Raw genomic sequence first — 18,072 nt, 5'->3', positions numbered from 1 at the left:
TCCGGTAATTAACGAACTTTATTCTGCTCTGTGTAAAGCGTATATAGGTAATCAGCATGTCATCATATGCTGGGTGCCAGGTCATAGGGGCATCGAAGGTAACGTTCTTGCGGACCAGATGGCCACGTCAGTTGCATCGCATGCAGTTAATCCTACTGCTTCGGTCCCTGTCACAGACCTGAAGCCTTTTTTAAGAAGGAAACTACGAAGCCACTGGCAACGCATGTGGGACGAAGAAATAAATAATAAACTCCATGTAATAAAGCCACAATTAGGTTTCTGGCCTCCTGTAACCAAATCCCGTCGGACAGATGTCCTATTCTGCCGTCTAAGAATAGGTCACACTTTTGGCACACATAACTTTTTACTCACGGGAAACGAGCCTCCAACCTGTGGTAGATGCGGGGAGAGGCTTACCGTGCTCCACGTCCTACTGGAGTGTCGGGAAGCCGAATCCGAAAGAAAAAAACATTTTCTCTTAGCATACCGCCACCACCTCCCCCTTCATCCTGTTATGTTACTTGGTCCAGAACCACTGTTTGACACCAACGCCGTCCTAGGTTTTTTGAAAGATGTCGTGTTGCATGTTATTAGCCCCACACGTTCGTAGCGCTTCCTCTCTCCAGAGGATGCCGCTGCGATAAATATTTTTAATAGCACATGCCTCTAGGTCCTTGTGGTTCAAGGGCTCTGGCGAGGCAGTAGTGCTGTAAGCAATTTAACATCTCGCATATTTTAAACATTGCATCAATCTTTTACGATGGATTTTAAAGTTCATAGTATTCGTCATCAGTCATCGCCATAATTTTATAGCACGTAGATTTTACGCACTTTACAGCGACTATTTTTAGGCCACTTTACAGCCAAGTCACATCTTCCATAATACATCCTTAACACTACCACCAGTCATGGCGCTCTTTGGCCAAACCTGGCCCTTGCGCCACAAAACAACACACATCATCATCATATAGATTTGATGTCTGAACATTGCGAATGATTATCTTGTGCCCCCTTACAACGCCTACAGCGCCGGCACTTTTTCTACGGTCAAGATATGTACAAAGTGACTGCACAATTACCGACGTGCTTCCCGCGCGAAGGGTTGCGGTGCAAATCTTGAACATCTACATGAGCGAAAAGTAAAGTATAAACATTCCGCGAGAATCCATCTCACGTTTAATGCCGACGTTAACAGGAGAAGAATTGAAGCATTGTAGCGACACGCCATACTGCGAACGCCTAAATGTATATGAAGCCGGACTCCTTTGTCGCGCTTCCCAGTGAACAAGCTGCGCGATCTGGCGACGCCGCCGCGAAGTGTGCGCAGGTTCTATGCCACCGAGAACCAGGGAACAATCAGACTGTTTTTTTGTCATTGAAGAGCAGCACATAAGCATAGTACAAACCCAGGTACTCAAGTTTGCGTCAAAAAGGTTTGTTGAGGAGCCGCACAGGCAAAGTGGCATATAACTGGTGCTCTAAACCGTCATGAAGAAGGTTATTTTGACAGCGACACGTAGCTAGTGCGACCCACCCAATGCAATATATCCCTACATCCAAGTTGATTCTGATAGGTAATTTGGAACTCTGTTCCCTGAGCACAACAGCCCGATGGTTACTAATTCTACCATAGACCACCTGTGCAATAACCAAAGTTAGCGATAAAATGCTTAGAGACACCAACAGACAAACCGAAAGGGAGGCAGAGCGTCAAGCATCTTAAGAATGCTAATCACGACATTCTGTACAAAGCATTTAAATCGCGCGGAATGAGCAGAGCTTGCACCAAATTGTGGGGAATAATAAATCATAGTTTCTAATTAAAGACATGGAATTCGTAATAATGACCTGTTTGTTGATGATGTAGTAAATTCTGCCGATCTCTTACCTTCTTTTTGTCCCATGAAAAATTTCGTAACAATGCAGTTTTTGTAATCGCTGTACACAACTTGGGCAACAAAAGACTGAGAGTTGTCTGGAAAAAGAAAAGTTTTAAGTTCAATTTAAGCTGATTTGTTTCAGAAGCAGATTTTTAAACACGGTCTTTTAATCGGTAATGCTGGTCTTGTTGGCGAGAGGAAGACGCGGAATGCAAACGCCTAATAAAAGCTTGCTAAATAGCAATGATTGCTTGCTGATTTCAAAGTGCTAGTGCCTTACAAGTAGAAGTACAAAAAACCACCGGCACTAAGTAGTACGGCCCAAAATATTTGCACCCTGGCGCAAAGTTATCTAAGCTTATGATATGAAATGTTTCCGATGTGAGGGCCCAATGCGAATTATTCATATACAGAATTGATGTGCAATTTTGTTTTGGAACTGAGGGAATAAAATATGAAAAGTATCGTCAGTGTCTCTCATATAAAGATAGAGCAGGAAACGTGTATTAGAAACAATAAAAGACAACCCTTTAGTGAAGGTTCTCTAGATGTGGTGGTCAGTGCCCAAATAACTGCTTCTTTATACCTTCTTTCTATATCTTCAATTTCAGCTGTTTTTCAACCTTCACTCGAAATGACCCAGTATCATCTTGGTGTCTCTGCTCTAATGCTTCGATGGAGATTTGCGGTTTCCACAAGTGTCGCATGCACTTGAACGTAACGTTATAGGTGAAGAAAATATTAAAAAAAACGATCTGTTTTCACACAAGTGAGTCGCGGAATATATCTTACCGTCATTTATTTGCGCAACAGCCATGTCGGGCGGACCTCCACCAACAGCGTAATTGACTCGAACGTCTTTCCTAGAAAAGAAAAAATTAAAATGCACAATAAAACGCATGCTCTTGTATTTCGCACACTTGTAGGCGCACTGAAAATAATGCCCAATGCACGCGCAGAACAATATTTCCTAAAACATTAGGCGCCCGTATGTTGATTTAAATAAAAACCAGTGTGCTCAGTAGCGAAGTCTCAACTAACCGAATGACAGTGTTATTTGCGATAAAAGAAATTGCCGACAGTTACGATACTTCCGAATGCAAAATTTGAGCCCAGTGCTATACGCGCTTCCATTTCGCGATATATTGGGTGGCGCGTACAATCGCTCTCGTGCGGCGCGACTGCCTCGCTAATCTAGGCACCGCGAGAGCGAGCGCGTGGGGCCAGCCCACGGGGGACACGTGGGAGCGATTCACGGAAGCCGCCGCCGACTTACCAAGACCATGGCCGCTTATCCAGCGGCCGGGCCCAGACGATGATGGCAATGTTGATGATGATTTAATGGCGTCCCATTTGAAACAGGGTGGCGACAAATAGTCACCTGGCCTGATTGATTTAATAAGGTATGTCATACATGCTTCAAATGTGAAGCATTTGCTGGCGAACATTTGCCACCTTTCACAGTATCTATCTAGGCGCCTACGTCTTGGTGCTCTAATGGTCGTTGCGTTAAAGTGGTATTTAGGAAAACTGGCATAGTATGACAAGAGCTTATGACGAGCATGAAATATAGGTCATGTCATGAATGCCATGACATGCGTGTCATGTAGGTCATGGAACGGCTGCCGACATCTTGGTGCTCGCATGCTCCTTTCGTTAACTTGGTGGCTCGCCGCACACTGATTCGTGTAAGATTGATTCTCACTGGGCGTGGAATGTGCCGGTTTTCCTTTTTCATCAATATTCTAAACCTCTCTTGCTTATTTCGAGTGCTGACCTGTTGATGCTTCCGATCCCTTAAAGCCCAAGGGCTTTAAGGGATCGGAAGCATCAACAGGACCCAGTGACCCAGTGAGAACCGTAGGTAAGGTACACCTTCCAGAGTGCTTGCACTCTGGAAGGTGTACCTTACTTACGGTTCTCACTGGGTCAATCCCTTCGCATTCCATTAGGGTGTGCTCCGCTTTGTAGTCTCCTAATTTTCGCTGTTATATTCGCGTGCCTCATCTAGTTCCAAATATTTTCTTGGGTATGTGTTTGTTTTTAGGCAACCGGCTCGAGCCTGAAATTGCAGGGCACTGCCATTTGTGTTATTGTACAGATTTTCCATTCTAATTTCTTTCTTCTCATTCTTCTAAACCTCCATGTCTTCTTTTTGGTTGATGTCTTCATATGCAGTTAACTTTCTCTATTTCTCTCACTTTCTTACTGATGGCTTCTGGTTTTGTATATACAGTTTCTGTTAGCCTGTGCTTGGTTGCGAACTTTCTTGACCTCTTCCTCCATTATATGTCCATGCTTTTCATGTACGGATACTTGCGTACTTTAGCTGCCCCTTTATTTTTATCCATGTCGTGATTATTTCTTCAAAACAAATTTTGCTCTGTGCTTCTCTAACTTCCGAAAGGCCCAACTCATGTCACCCTGCACTGCCTCATATGTTGTTTTACCATGGGCTCCCAAAGCCAACCTGACTACCAATATTTGGTTAACTTTCAACTCCGACACGATATCCTACTTTGAGCATAGAATGACATTTGCGACCATTAGCACTTTCCGTTTTGCAGGTTTCACGCATTACCCCATATATTTCGTGGCCCCATGGTGCTCTGTGTTTTGTTATTGCTGCATTCCGCTTCCCATTTATTTTCAGACTCTCTTGGTGCGCGCTTCCTTCCTTCGAAGGAAGCGCTTCCTTACTTCGAAGTCCTTCCTTCGTTTATGTATACGCCAAGGTAGTTATATTGATGGACTACGGGCATTATTGTTGTTGATAACACGCAATTATTTGTCTCTTCATTAAAGATCATGATTCCCGATTTCTCTGTGGTACCCTTGAGGCCAAGATTTATTGCTGCGTTGCCCCAACTATTCGCAGGTTTTTGTAAAGCTTTTTTGTTGTCCATTAGTAGCACTATATCGTCCGTAAACGTCCGTCGAGGGAGCTGCTGTTGCACCATTTGTTCATTACGCTTGTACGATAAATCAAACCTTAATTCGCTGTTTTTCAGACGCGATTCTATGCGCTTACCATACAGCGGGGACAAGAACGGAGGCAGAGGAGAACCCTGTCGTGAGTCCTTTGCAAATTCCCACCAATTTATTACCTTTCGACCTTCTCATGCAGCTTGTACTTGGTTGTCTGTATTTATCTCCCTCGGGAGCTATACGAAATTGTCCTCTATGCATTCGCTATTAATCGTATCCCATAACAATTTCCAGTCTTCATTGTCATAGACGATTCTGCGGCGTGACGCCTCTCGCGCCGTTAAACGAAAGTTGAGAAAAGCACAAAGAATTTCTGTGTTTTAAGGCTTTTCGCCAGCGAACCTATGGAAAACAACATGTGACTTACATTAAGGCCATAGGAAAGCACGTCTACGTTTTCGTGTGCGCAGACGACTTTCCCATCGAGTTTCGAAGCGTCCTGCTCAGCCGCCATCATGCTCGGGCACCAAAGTAGCCAGCATCGTTTTCGACTTGGATGCTGTCTCTGCGAAGCTGTCTAGTCTTACATCTACTGCGAGTATTGGAACACAGCCATGAAACACGGTCGTATGTCTTCGTTACAAATACGCCTTTGGTGCCGGCAAAACTTCGATGAAATCATTCGCACACGCGCGCTAGTTTTCAACTACATGCAAAATAATAAATATAACCTATAGAAATTTAGAAAAACACATGCAAGAAATGCACCAATCCCAGACTCTCATGAAATAGGAAAGCGGCAGTGAACGTGATAATGATGAGAACAACGCAATAAAAAATGAGTGTCACTACCTGAAAACTTTTTTACCTATGGATCTTATCAAAATTGCGGCACTCCTCCTTTTTTGCTCGTTTTTCCTCGAACATCATCCCCGTCGCTGTACGGAAACGCTTCTAAGTAAGCTAAAGACTAATAAGTGCGCGCAGCAAAATTGGTTTAATTTTTTGCTATGATATGGTGAATGATTACTTCTTTCTTAAAAGCACCGTTTCATACAAACATGTGCAAAATAGGGGCATGTTAAACTGTCAAGATAGTGTACGGTGTATTTTACACCACTGCCCATGAAGTCTCCCATGAACTCTGCATGCGCCCGCTTCGACCCAAACTCACGCTTATTACATGATCTTCGCTGCAACGGCAAGGAATGAAAGATGAATCAGCCATCGGCTTAGTCTCATCTCATGCCTAGAGCCGAGTGCGGTGTACGAGTTGGGATCGGGAATGTAAAAATAGGTAGCTTACCCATGCCGTCGTCTGTCTCTTCCGTGCTAAGGACATTGTTGAAGGGAGGAATGGTTTCTCAACGAGAACGAGGAGTACTGAGTTTATTTACAATTTTTACACGAAGAATGGAAAACGTTACATTTCATCAGCCTAGCATGACTGAAAACGAAGCCTACCGAGGTGTAGGGAACGTCTGCTTAAGCCCCCTCTGTCATCTATAGATCCATAGGCCAGGGAAACTGCCATCCAACATTCGTCCAATCGGAGTGCCCAAAGTCATCGAAGGACCAGCCTTCGAGGGCGAGGGTTCACACACTCACTGCCGCACCTTTGTTTCCTTTAACAGAGGGAAAGGAGTGCGGCCTCGTAGTCAAGCGCTGTCATGCTTGACTCAAACTGGCGCGTGGAGGCTCATGGTGTGACTCCGCAGTTAGCTGGGGCGTTTGACAAACATCCCTGGCGATTACCTGAGTCCGTAAGGGAACACCGTAGAACACCGTTTTCCGGGAATTTTCTTAGTCACATTGGTGAGTGACGAAGAATGCGATCCAGCTAACAATACTCGGTCCGCCAAACGTGTTTCGCCTTGCAGCGTGGCCAGTCTCTCTGAGGGGCACGCACTGTTGGCTTCACGAAGCGATTCGCCCCAGCCGGTTAGGAGAGTTTAGAAGGTCACTACCCCCGCTGTCGGCCTTAACAGCTGGGAGCCTACTAAGTTAACAAAACGACAGTGAGAGCACCGAGACGTAGTCGGCTGTTTCATGCCCTAACTGACACCCATGTCATAACATTCATGTCACGATCTGTCATTTATGTTCCTCATACACTCTTCTCATACTAGGCACATGTTGGCACATAAGACGTAGGCAGCTGTTTCATGACCTACATGGCAGGCATCTCAAGGCATTCATGTCGTGACCTATTATTTATGTTCGTCATACACTCCTGTCATACTACGCCAATTGTGCTACATTTCAAGTTATGAAACGACCAAGAGAACACCAAGACGTAGGCGGCTGTTTTATGACTTAAATGATACGCATGTCATGATATTATTTCTCATGACCTATTACCTATGTTTGTCACACAATCTACTCCTACTATGACAATTTTGGTACATACCAAGTTAACGAAACGACCATGAGAGCACGAAAACGTAGGCGGCTAGACAAATACTGCCAAAGTGGCAAATGTTCGCCAAGAAATGCTTCGCATTTAAAAAGCTTGGCAGCATGTTACACTCCGATAGCACGGAAAGTTTAAAGAAAGAACACGTGATAGGGCATTAATTTATACGATCGGAGGGGTCAGACTTCTTGCAAGACATAATGAGCCAAAGTGGGAAGTCATCATATGACGCTTTAGGACGCCCTCCTCAACGACACATGCAAGCACCTAAACCTAACCTTGAAGGTTATTTCTTTCTTTCTTGGTTTTGTTCTCTTTTTCTTTCCGTCTTTCTTTGTTTACGTTGTTTCTTTCTTTCATTCTTTCTTTCTTTGTCCTTTCGATCGTTCTTTCTTTTGTTCTTTCATTCTTTAGTTCCTTTTTCGGTTTCATTCAATCGTCCGTTTCTTCACTCATGTTCAGCCATTGCATCTTTGCTTCCTTACTGAGATATGATTCATTCGTGGTGATGATATTGTTACGGAAAGATGAATGAAGAGAAAGGAAGAAGAAGATCGCGAGACACTGGCTGCTGCGTGTTGTTGCTGGAGAGCAGTCGTAACCACATTGACTCTGCTTGTATATATATTGTAAATACAGTCTGTCTATACTCCCAACCTCCCCATAACAATATTTTTCTCTCACTAGATACGCCGCATGTTGGGGGGTAGGAGCCACTACAACGAGCCACTGAATGCTTTCGTCATAATAGGGGTTTGATTTTAACGGAGGAGATGGCGCCACAGCCCAAGCGCAGGCAATGGCGTAATTGATGCGTCGACGGTGTGGAACGCCTTAAAAGCCTAATGATTCACTGTATCATTATTTTACTACTCCGATCTTGTATGGTTCGCAATGATGTTGACAATGAAACGCTAACTATTCTCCGTTCCATACATAGAAGTCAACGCTGTAGAAGCTACGCAAGAACTTCGGTCAAGAAAAGTTGTCAATCCGTGCGTTCCATCTTGGCTTCGTTGCGCGCGAAGAGCGTTCGCTCGCACGAGCGCGCACGTGAGACTCCTCGCGACAGTTTGCAAATAAAAAAAAAAAAAACGAAAAGAAGAACGAAAATAGCAATTATCTAAAACAACCCATTAACCGTCGTAAACCACAGTGCGCTTGTTTCTAAGGCTTAAGGCTGCCTTCTTTCAACAGTGAGGCTAAATAGAAACAGTTGGGCACAACTGCGGTAAAAAAAACAACATAGCAGCCCTTACCAGTCCGTGTCGAACAGCGAAGCTGTTTTCTTCATTTGTACGCCACTGATGTGCTTACGCGCCTCGTGCGCGCACTTCGGAATAGGCCTCTCGTTGCTGCCGTTTAAACTCGGCATCTCTGGCGCGCAGCTCCGGGTCGGCCGTACGACAACGAGCCCGTTCACGAGCCAACTCTCACTGACGCTCGTGATAGGCAGCTTCTTCCTCACGAGTACACTACTCGTTGTTTTCCCATAGTTGTTCCTGGGATAGAATGTGCTGAACCACTGCCGTATATTGGGTGCAAGGCCCACCACTGGAAACACTGGCGCTGCAACCGTTTTAACGATTGGTTGGATTGGTTTGACGATTGACGTGGCTGCAGGCATTTGCTGGCCCAAGATGCAAGTTGTGCCAGCAGCCACGCGCTCCTAGTATCACGTTTCAGTCGCTGGGCCCTGTTCGTTGGCCGCAAGTCCTCAGCATAATATTTGTTTCTTTCACGGCAAGGTGGAATTAATCGGCGATAAATTCGATGCCAATCTGTCTCGATCGCCGAAAGTGCACCATGTGACAACCGTATAATATTGTCGTATAACATACCATCCTCACAGGGGGAAAGGGGTCACACCACCCTTTCCTCCTCTTGCGCTCTTCTTTTCTTCGCCCGTTAGGTCACGCGGCCCCTTTTTAGCCAAGTCCGACAATGACGGTAGAGGGTCGGCATAAACAGCTTCGCTGTAAAATATTCAACAATCTCCAAGTGCCAACGAAGCCACTGCATGAAGTCTGTCTAGCGTCCACAGCATTGACTACTATGTATGCAACGGAGTATACAAGCCGAGAAAACGGCGCGACGTGGGTGGCCGTATTCAGAGTGGCGTTCGCCCCTGTTATAGCACAGGCAAACCTCAAGGAAACGTTGATAAAGGGTTCACTGCAAATTAAGCGAAGCACCAGGATTCATCTATAAGCGGCATGTAGTTAGAACGCCTAAACATTTGTTGCTCTCATCTATCCCCATCGCCGGCGTATTGGCACAAATGACCTGGCCATTCAGCTGTTCCGGAGCTCCCACGCGGGCTGTGTTTCGCTCTAAAAAAGATTGCCTAGAGTGAACTACGCTCTGCTCATAAGCCGCTTTAGCGCAGAAAAGGCTGCGAAGGATGGGAACGCAGGTGTTTGCGCAAGGTGAATGTGACTTGCATGTCTCCTCGTACGCCACATTTGCGCAAGCGCCTGTAATTGTTTTTCAATGCCAGCCAGATGCGGCGGATCCGACCGATCACCACCATCTCCCATTGTCCTTTGCTACTTTCCCCCTTCGGCTGGCGTTGGCGCCTGCTCGCCTCGCGCGCCACAGAAGAGGGCACGCAACTTGGCGGCGTTCATCGCTCGCGCACGCTGCCTTAAACCGCCTTCGTCGGCTAACCCTCCCACGCTTTCGCTCATACGGAACCTCACAGCGATGAAGACGCCAACGGCAGAAATGCGCCTGGAGTGTCTATATAATTGCTATCGCAATAAAAATTCAAGCCGCGCTAAAATAAAAACCGCTCTTCGGGCTGTGAATTTGAACCATTAACCTCTGTGGTTGCGAGACCACACGCTAATCGATTCAACCATTGTCAGCCCATCATACGCCCTCTTTAAGCGGGGTTTTATATGCATGAAAAAGTAGACGCAGCACAAATTGCGAGCCAATCACAGGTGTGCCCTCCTTCCTAGGAAAAGGGTGCGTTCGCTCGCCTAGGGAGGGGGGGGGGGGTAGCGACCGCGGTTTCCCGCCAGTGCAGGCCTGGCAGTCAGAGGGGGACGCCGCGTTTGGTTCGCTCTGCGAAAGAGCAAGCTGTGTTGAAGGAACGTCAGCAGGGGCGGGCAGCGCGTCATGCGCTTGGCCGAAGAAACGGCGGCATTTGATGAACGCTGCCGAGAACTCGCTCGAGAACGGGCTCATCGTCGGCGTGCCGACCTAACCGTGAGGAAGCACGAAGCCGAGGTGCTACGATGGATCCCTGCTTTGACTGCACCCCTGTATATCACAATGCTAATATATATCAGCACGCTCTTTCCAGTACTCCGAGCTAGTAAGTCGCTCTACCCGACCATTAAAGCCGCCACGTAGTGAACTCTGCTCGAGTGTATTCTGCTTGCGATAAGAAATCTATTTCCTAGCCGGCCGTGCAAAAGTACGACTAGTGCCGCTGGTGCAGTTCAGTGCTCCGTGACGATAAGACAGCAGAGAGCCCACCTTTTGCCGGGTTTGATGGTAGATATTGGGAGTGAAGCACAACTTCAAATTGGGAATAGACGAATGCAAAAATATTTGTTTTTCGCTTGTTGCTGTAATCCTCAATTATATCGAGGTCTGCCTCACTCAATTGAAACTTACAAGAACATTTTTTTTTTCATTTCTCGTGTCAGTCATCATTCGGTATCAAGTCAAAGGCGGTTGAAAAATAAATTTACACGCACCTTTCTGAACTGTCCGGGGATTTAACATGCCAGGTGTACGTTGCTTTTCCAGAATCCACGTCAAGGAATGTAATGTCAGCAGTTAGACACCTTAAAACCGGTATGTCCACGCTTGACACCGCCAGCAGCACGTTCTGTACTGACGCAACGGCCTACAAATTGAATTAGGTTGAGATCATAAGCATTACATTCAAAAATAATTTAAAGACCTAATTCTTTAAAACTCTCTGAAAAATAGAAATCATAAATTCATAAATTTAATTATTCTGCCTCAACGTACATACTACATGTCCGAGCTTAATGCATTGAACTTTAAAACATTCATTGTACGCATATAAAACCTAGTGCATGGTGTTGTGAGTTCAATAGATAAACCTCCAGTACTTTTTCAGTAGCGGATATTCTGTCGCCAGATTCTAAGTAATTAAGAATCATTTATTGTTTATTCGTAAAAATAATATTGAGCTGGTTATGGAGAATCGTAAGAGACATCAATAAGTTGATCTTTTCAACAAAGTGCACTTGATATTACTACAATTGAATGCTGGGCCACTTGTCACTGGCATTGTGAAATATTTTTGCAACCACGTGATAGATGGATGTGATGCAAGATTATGAATAATGGCTACATGACCAGCACTCATCTATTATATGCTGCTCCTATTTACGCCTTCGTCTTTTGTTGCGGGGTAACGATGCGCCATATTCAACTCCGCATGTTTATGTTTTTCATGGCGCAGAAGGCAAGCGAAGTGCGAAAACATCGGTTGATCTCTCTTTTCGAGGAATTGGCCATAACATGAGAGTGAAACGCGTTATTCTATGAAGTCGTGACGTGTTCGTTGCAAACTCACAAATGCTGGTAGGTAGATGTGCATTCTTTCACTATTAACAGTTTTGCTCCAAGAGTTAAGCAATGACCCCTATAGCAAGCAAGCGAGGCCTTTGCTGCTCCTCAGCGTAAACAACACCTTGCGCGCTTCCAGGCCTCATATGTACATCCGACGAGACGGTGAGCGCTTATGTGATTCAACGGCATTGTTGGAGCTTCGGCATAGAATGCAGAACAAACTTTAGAGAAAGGAAAGTGCACCTTCGACAGTGGTACGAAAACAGAAAGCGGTAATGCAATTTTTTTCATAGTGCAACATCTAGTGTGGCCGCTTTTTACCGGTGGCGCACGCTGGGGTACGCGCCGAGCTCACCCTACTGGCTTTGCGGCATGCCTCAGCTGTCACGTTTTAATTGCCAGCAGACTAAAGAGGCTCTGCTGACGCCCATACAAACAAGCCACAACAGAATGAATATGACGTGTGGCTTTACTGGCAGAAGAAAAGCAGTGCCCTTTATTGAACAAGAACAGAAATAAACTTGGCATGTCGAGATACGCTGAAACTATTAACGGGAGCTCGTAATCTGCGCACTCTCATCGTCGCACATGGCGGTCTGGTAACGAGCAGAATCAGTAGCGCGAACAAATTGGACAGTGCCCACCTGTTTGCATCGGCTGTCGCCATATCTTGCATTGCGAAGCAATCGGGTGACGCAGGCATCTGCTGCCTCAGCCAACAAAGCGACCTAAACTACCCGGCAATTTAGCGTTACCTCGTTTCCAACCTGCACGTTTGTTTTTTGTTCTTTCGCGTGCTGTTAATGTGAAACTCACACTTGGTACCCCAGATTTTCAACAGGGGCATGGTCGTTGTGGGCATTACTATTTTGCAGTCACTTTTGCAACCCTTTCCACCAATGTGGCTATCGACTGCATACACTTCGGACCATGTATTCACGTATGCTGGTCTCCACTCGCGCCACATCACGGCCGATGAAGACCCACAAGCATAATCTGCTCACGGTTGCAGCAGGAAAGGACGAACGGGTAGCACCAATTATGGTGCGTGTAAATTTGGAGTCCTTGTCGCTGTGTGGACTGCAGGACAATATCGTTACTTCGAGAGACTGTTACCCAATGCAGTTGACCAGGTCGCCACATCCATGGAACATAACACGGCGACCATGATCAAATAAGACTTGGCATTCCATCACCGCAAATGTTCAGACAATAAACTATACATTGGCTAAGATCCACATGACAGCAGTGAGCATTCACGCACCATGGGTCGCTTACGGCACATTCAGCTATCCGACGTCAGGCACTGTGTTTGCCTTCGTTGTACATGTCGGTCTCGTAACGAGCGACAACCAGTAGCGCAAGCAGATTGGGCAATGTTCCACCTGTTTGCGCCGACAGTCGCAGTAACTTGCATTGCGAAGCAATGGATTGACGCAGGCATTTGCTGCCACAGCCAACACAGCAGCATGGACTACCCGGCATTTTAGCGGTAGCTGCTTTCCAACCTGCACTTTTTTTGCTCTATAGGGTGCCGCTTTAGGGTGCCACTTGGTGCCCCACATTCTCTCAATTTGGGCATAGTCGGTTTTGTGCTCATCACCATCTTGCAGCTTCTTTTGCAGGCTTTTCCGTCCATGTGGACTTCATACACTTCAGGAGATATAAGCACGTGTGCTAGACTCCGTTCACGTCAAATCGCGGCCGACGGAGGCCAAAAGCACACTTTACCCATGGCTGCAGCAGGAAGAGACAAACAGGGAGAAGCAATCACAATACATGTAAATAGGGAGTCTATGTCACTGTGCGGACTGTAGGAGCAGGCGATTACCTCAAGAGGCTATTGCCCAATGCAACTGACCAGGCCGCCACATCCGAGTAATGTAACACTGCAGCCATGACCAAGTGGGACAGCATTGAAACGAGGCTCTGCAATCAGATCCCTGTAGCATACCTCTAACATAACACTGAATCTATACATTGACACTATACATTGGCTATGATTCCCGTGACAACGTGAGCATACACGCAGACGAGTCGCTTACGGCACATTCAACTGTCCGACTGCAGGCGTGGTGCTTGCCTTCGTCGCATATGGTGGTCTGGTAACAAGCGACAGTCAGAAGCGCAAGCAGATTGGACAGAGTGTCCCATCTGTTTGCACCGACAGTCGCCGTTGAAGATGAGCAACTTGTATTGCGAAGCAATCGGGTGACGCAAGCATCTGCTGCCGCAGCCAACACAGCTACATGGAGTACCCGGCGTTTTAGCCTCACCTCCTTTCTAACCTGCACGTTGCTTTTTCTTCTATCGCGTGCTGCTAATGTGTAAGTCGCTCTTGGTGCCCTACACTCTCTCAATATGGGCATGGTTGGTTTTGCGGGCATCATCATATTGCAGGCACTTTTGCAGGCACTTTTGAAGGCCTTTCCACCCATGTTGATATCAACTTCATACACTTCGGAACATGTAACCATGTATGATAGACTCTGTTGACGCCAAATCATGTCTGAAGTAGGCCACAAGCAAAATTTGCAGACGGCTGCAGCAGGAAAAAACGGAATGGGCAGCACCAATCACGGTGCGTGTAAATTCGGAGTCTATGTCGCTGTGCGAACTGCAGGAGCAGGTGCTTGCCTCGAAAGGCTGTTTCCAATGCAACTGACGTGGTTCCCATAAAGGAGAAACGTGACTCGGTGATGAATACAAAGGCCGACAGCAGCGAAACCAGATTCTGCAAACAATCACTTCAATGTAGTTTGCACGAAAGCACAGGCTGTCGAGCAAGAATAGCGATCCCGAACTAGGAATAAATATGGGAATGAGGCAGCTTGCATTCAAGAAAGAAGCCGCTCCATATTGCAAGCACTGAAAGCGAAAAACGAGAGAAGTTCAATGCTACATAAACACACGGTGCAATAGTTAAGGAAAGACACACGCCAATGCCGCACCAGCTATTTCAGAAGAGAAATTACACATGACAACGCACACTAGAAAATGCGGCAACAAATATGTTATGCTACTAGACAGTGACTGGGATTAAGTATGATCAAAGCCTGTGTTGATCTTTCTGTTTAGATGAGAAAGACGAATTATCTCTAACAAGAATGTGGAATGAAAAAGCTTGCATTCATTGAAAAAAATTAGACTTGGCACAAATAGAATTTGACAAGGCCAGGAAGCTGAATGAGGAAGAGAAAGCTGACGGAACTCTTTTGGCCAACGTCGTCATAGCTTGTTCATAGGTTGCAGGTATATCTGAAGACAAAATTTTTGTTGTTGAGGCACCTGAATGACTCGAGCAATATCCGTGCTTCTGGAATGATGGCTGAGGCTCTTTTGACTCTTGACTCAATCGTCCGTACACCTTATATCTTATCCGAATACTTATGGAACGGCTTCTTTGTTCGTGGTGTGAAGGCTAGCGGTATCCGCTTCAGCCCTTTATTGCTGGTGCAGATGGCGGCTCCTGTGATGACCAAGATGTGCTCGGCACAAACTTTGTGGAGGCAGAATGGTGACACATGAGATACAGCAGATGTTAACCACATTCATGTAATCTTTTAAAGCGAAACTGTATACCTCTACCATGCTAGGACACTTTCATGTCGTTGTTAGCAAAAAACATCCCGTACGTGGGCCGATTCCGTACATGGTGCAATGACAGGCCGACCCGCGGTGGAGCAGCAGTTCGCCATTAAGGGGCCCATATACACATCTTCAATGGTCATCCTTCTTCACAGAGTGGACGGGCACTGAGTTTTTTCTTTTATGTTCGAACCAAATATGCTGAGCTATAAATATGAACAAAGGTTCACATCATCCGCTACAAACAAATGACACACATCTGATAACTATCAAGCCAATACTGCATATATTCAGCATATTTATTTCTGAACCAGGTGTTGTTTATCTTGTAGTAGCAATCAAAGTCCACACAATAGCCTTGTTGTAGCAGGGAGCAGCTTCTCTTTAGTACCTGGAGTGTGTTGCTTTATACTGGTGCCGTCCTCCTTACTGCATGTCTGGAACAGAAATTTGGACTGCATCAGAAATTGAAAAAAGCAGAATTTCGCCATGGGAAATGCGAAAAGAAGTTGCTTATATATTGTAATTGTTTGCGGCTACAGAACACATGCACTCTTCGGCCCAGGGTGCTTAAGCATCACGGTAAATAAATATTGCTACTCTTCATAAAATTGATGCTTGCCTAATTACAATTCATGTTAACAGTTTAAGTATTATTAAGATCCCAAATGAGAACATTTGTGCGCTGATTTATAGAATAGAAGAGATCACACTGCTGGTTTCACAAGTACATGCATGAAAGACATGAACTTATTAGGAATGATGCATTTTTTTTCTGCATGAACGTGATGCACCGCTTTACTACTGCAAAAATAAATCTCCTGAAGTAAACCAATCTGAAAAGCAAGAACATTTCGAACCAACAGGTGTGAAATATGTGTGAATTATCATGCGTGAAACTGTTTGATACATTAAATTCAGTACTTAGCTTCAGTTCATCAGATCACTATTTGGTTTTGTGGACGAAAGAAGTTGGCGGCGGATTCGAAAAAAACAGTGTATTGATAAAGCTACTCAGTCACCCATGGCTATGGCTACAACGAGATGAAAAATGCGACGCGCGTTCTGATATCATTCTTTCCTCTGTGAATGTGGGCATAATGACGGCCTCGCAAGTAAAAGCTTATTTCGTAAAAAGCAACGCAGGGTCCTTCCTGACTCTCCATATGTAATACAGCATCTAGTTCGTTAACTTGCCTCCGCCTGTAAGTTAAGGAGACGAATATATTACATAGCGATTGAAGCAGCGATGTTAAGTGACTCACCGATATTGTTTTCCCCAGTCGCAGCAAGATCCGGCTCCGATTCCGATGGAGACGCGTTCCACATGGCTCACTACTGAAACCTAGGTTTCGGGCTTAAACGCCAAGTTAAATAACGCGAGGTAACGGAGTCCAATAAATTTGTTTCAGCACAAAATAAGCAACTGATGTACGAGACGATGAATCTGTACCTGCCGTACGTGCACGCGAACATACCGGTAAGCATCTTAAATCCAGGCCGATGGTCACGTGGGAGGTCTATGAGGTTGAACGATATTTTGGTTGACAGCGGCAAAAACAACAAAGTTAGTAATAAAGAATACAATGTTTCATAATGAACGATAATTTTGTACTCTGTCATCTAATAAAAACGCTTCGTTTATTGTTGAAGAAGGTTTGTAGGTTAAAATCACGCTTACTACGGCGCCTCTAGCGGGAGATAGTGCGCTCACGTGGGAACCTTTTTAATTGGTGTACGATGCGTATTGTTTGTTTGCTTTATTTTAGCAGCGCCACACGGTGGCTTTTTTTGCCATCCGTGGCCATTTATTGAACTTGACAGCGTGCGGGGCCTGACTTCGGCGGCATAGTGCGTTTGCGCAAATACACGTGGAAAGGCGAAACGCCGCAGTGCCCCCGAGCGAAGACAATTGCCGGCGATCACTTCCTAAGAGTGCCAAAGAATGCGGCACGTGCGCCGTTGGCCGTAAACGCCGACTGAGTTAGATTGCAAGAAGCTTTCAAGCACTGCCATACTTACGAACTTTATAAGTGTTGTACTGGAAAAAGAACTAACAGTATGCACAAAGCCATCATCGCTTCTTGCTTCCCTTTGCCCTCCTTCCCTATCACAGGGCTCCAGCGCACTTTACGTTTCGAATCCTTTTTCGGTTCCATCAAGCTTACATCATGGCGAGTGCCTCGGTTCTGTTGACGCATTCGACACGAGCTCTGCTTACGATGTGCCTGATGACTCCTCTTCAGCTCGGCGCCATGGCTCTTCCTGTCTCAGCGCCTGCACCGGCATGTGACAGGACGTTTGCTCGATCTATTGATCCGAACCTCACTCCGAGTCCCCTTGCGCGGATCGTCGACCTCCTTAACTAATTTGGTACTTCTTTTCACCTCCAACAACAATGTTTAGGACGTACCTGCACAGTTGTTCATCACATCAACACCGCCTGCGATGCGCCGTTACGCCAGCGTCCATACCGTGTGTCCCCAATGAACCAACGCGTCATCGATGAGCACGTAAAAGACATGCTCCAACGTGGCGTGATGCACTCGTCGTACAGCCCTCAGCCTTTCCGGTAGTTCTGGGCCAAAATAAAGATAGGACGATTCGTTGTTGTGTGGACTATCGACGACTCAATGAGAGGACCTAGAAAGATGTCTATCCTCTTCCCCATATCGACGATGCACTCGACTATCTCCA

The 18,072-nt window shown here is 45.9% G+C and overlaps 1 long non-coding RNA gene across 1 annotated transcript in view; it reads right to left on the bottom strand.

The window, feature by feature from the left end:
• LOC135900533 (uncharacterized) overlaps positions 1-18,072 on the bottom strand; it is a 61,372-nt gene that overhangs the window by 17,642 nt on the left and 25,658 nt on the right. Inside the window, exons 2-3 of the long non-coding RNA XR_010563896.1 lie at positions 10,938-11,089; positions 2,673-2,743 (exon numbers count right to left, since the gene is read on the bottom strand). This is a non-coding gene — a long non-coding RNA (uncharacterized lncRNA). The remainder of the gene's footprint in view (positions 1-2,672; positions 2,744-10,937; positions 11,090-18,072) is intronic.

The sequence above is a fragment of the Dermacentor albipictus genome, chromosome 5, assembly GCF_038994185.2.
Source record: "Dermacentor albipictus isolate Rhodes 1998 colony chromosome 5, USDA_Dalb.pri_finalv2, whole genome shotgun sequence".
Lineage (NCBI taxonomy): Eukaryota > Metazoa > Arthropoda > Arachnida > Ixodida > Ixodidae > Dermacentor > Dermacentor albipictus.
Note: the sequence above shows the minus strand (reverse complement) of the source record. Positions and strands in the feature narration are given on the sequence as shown.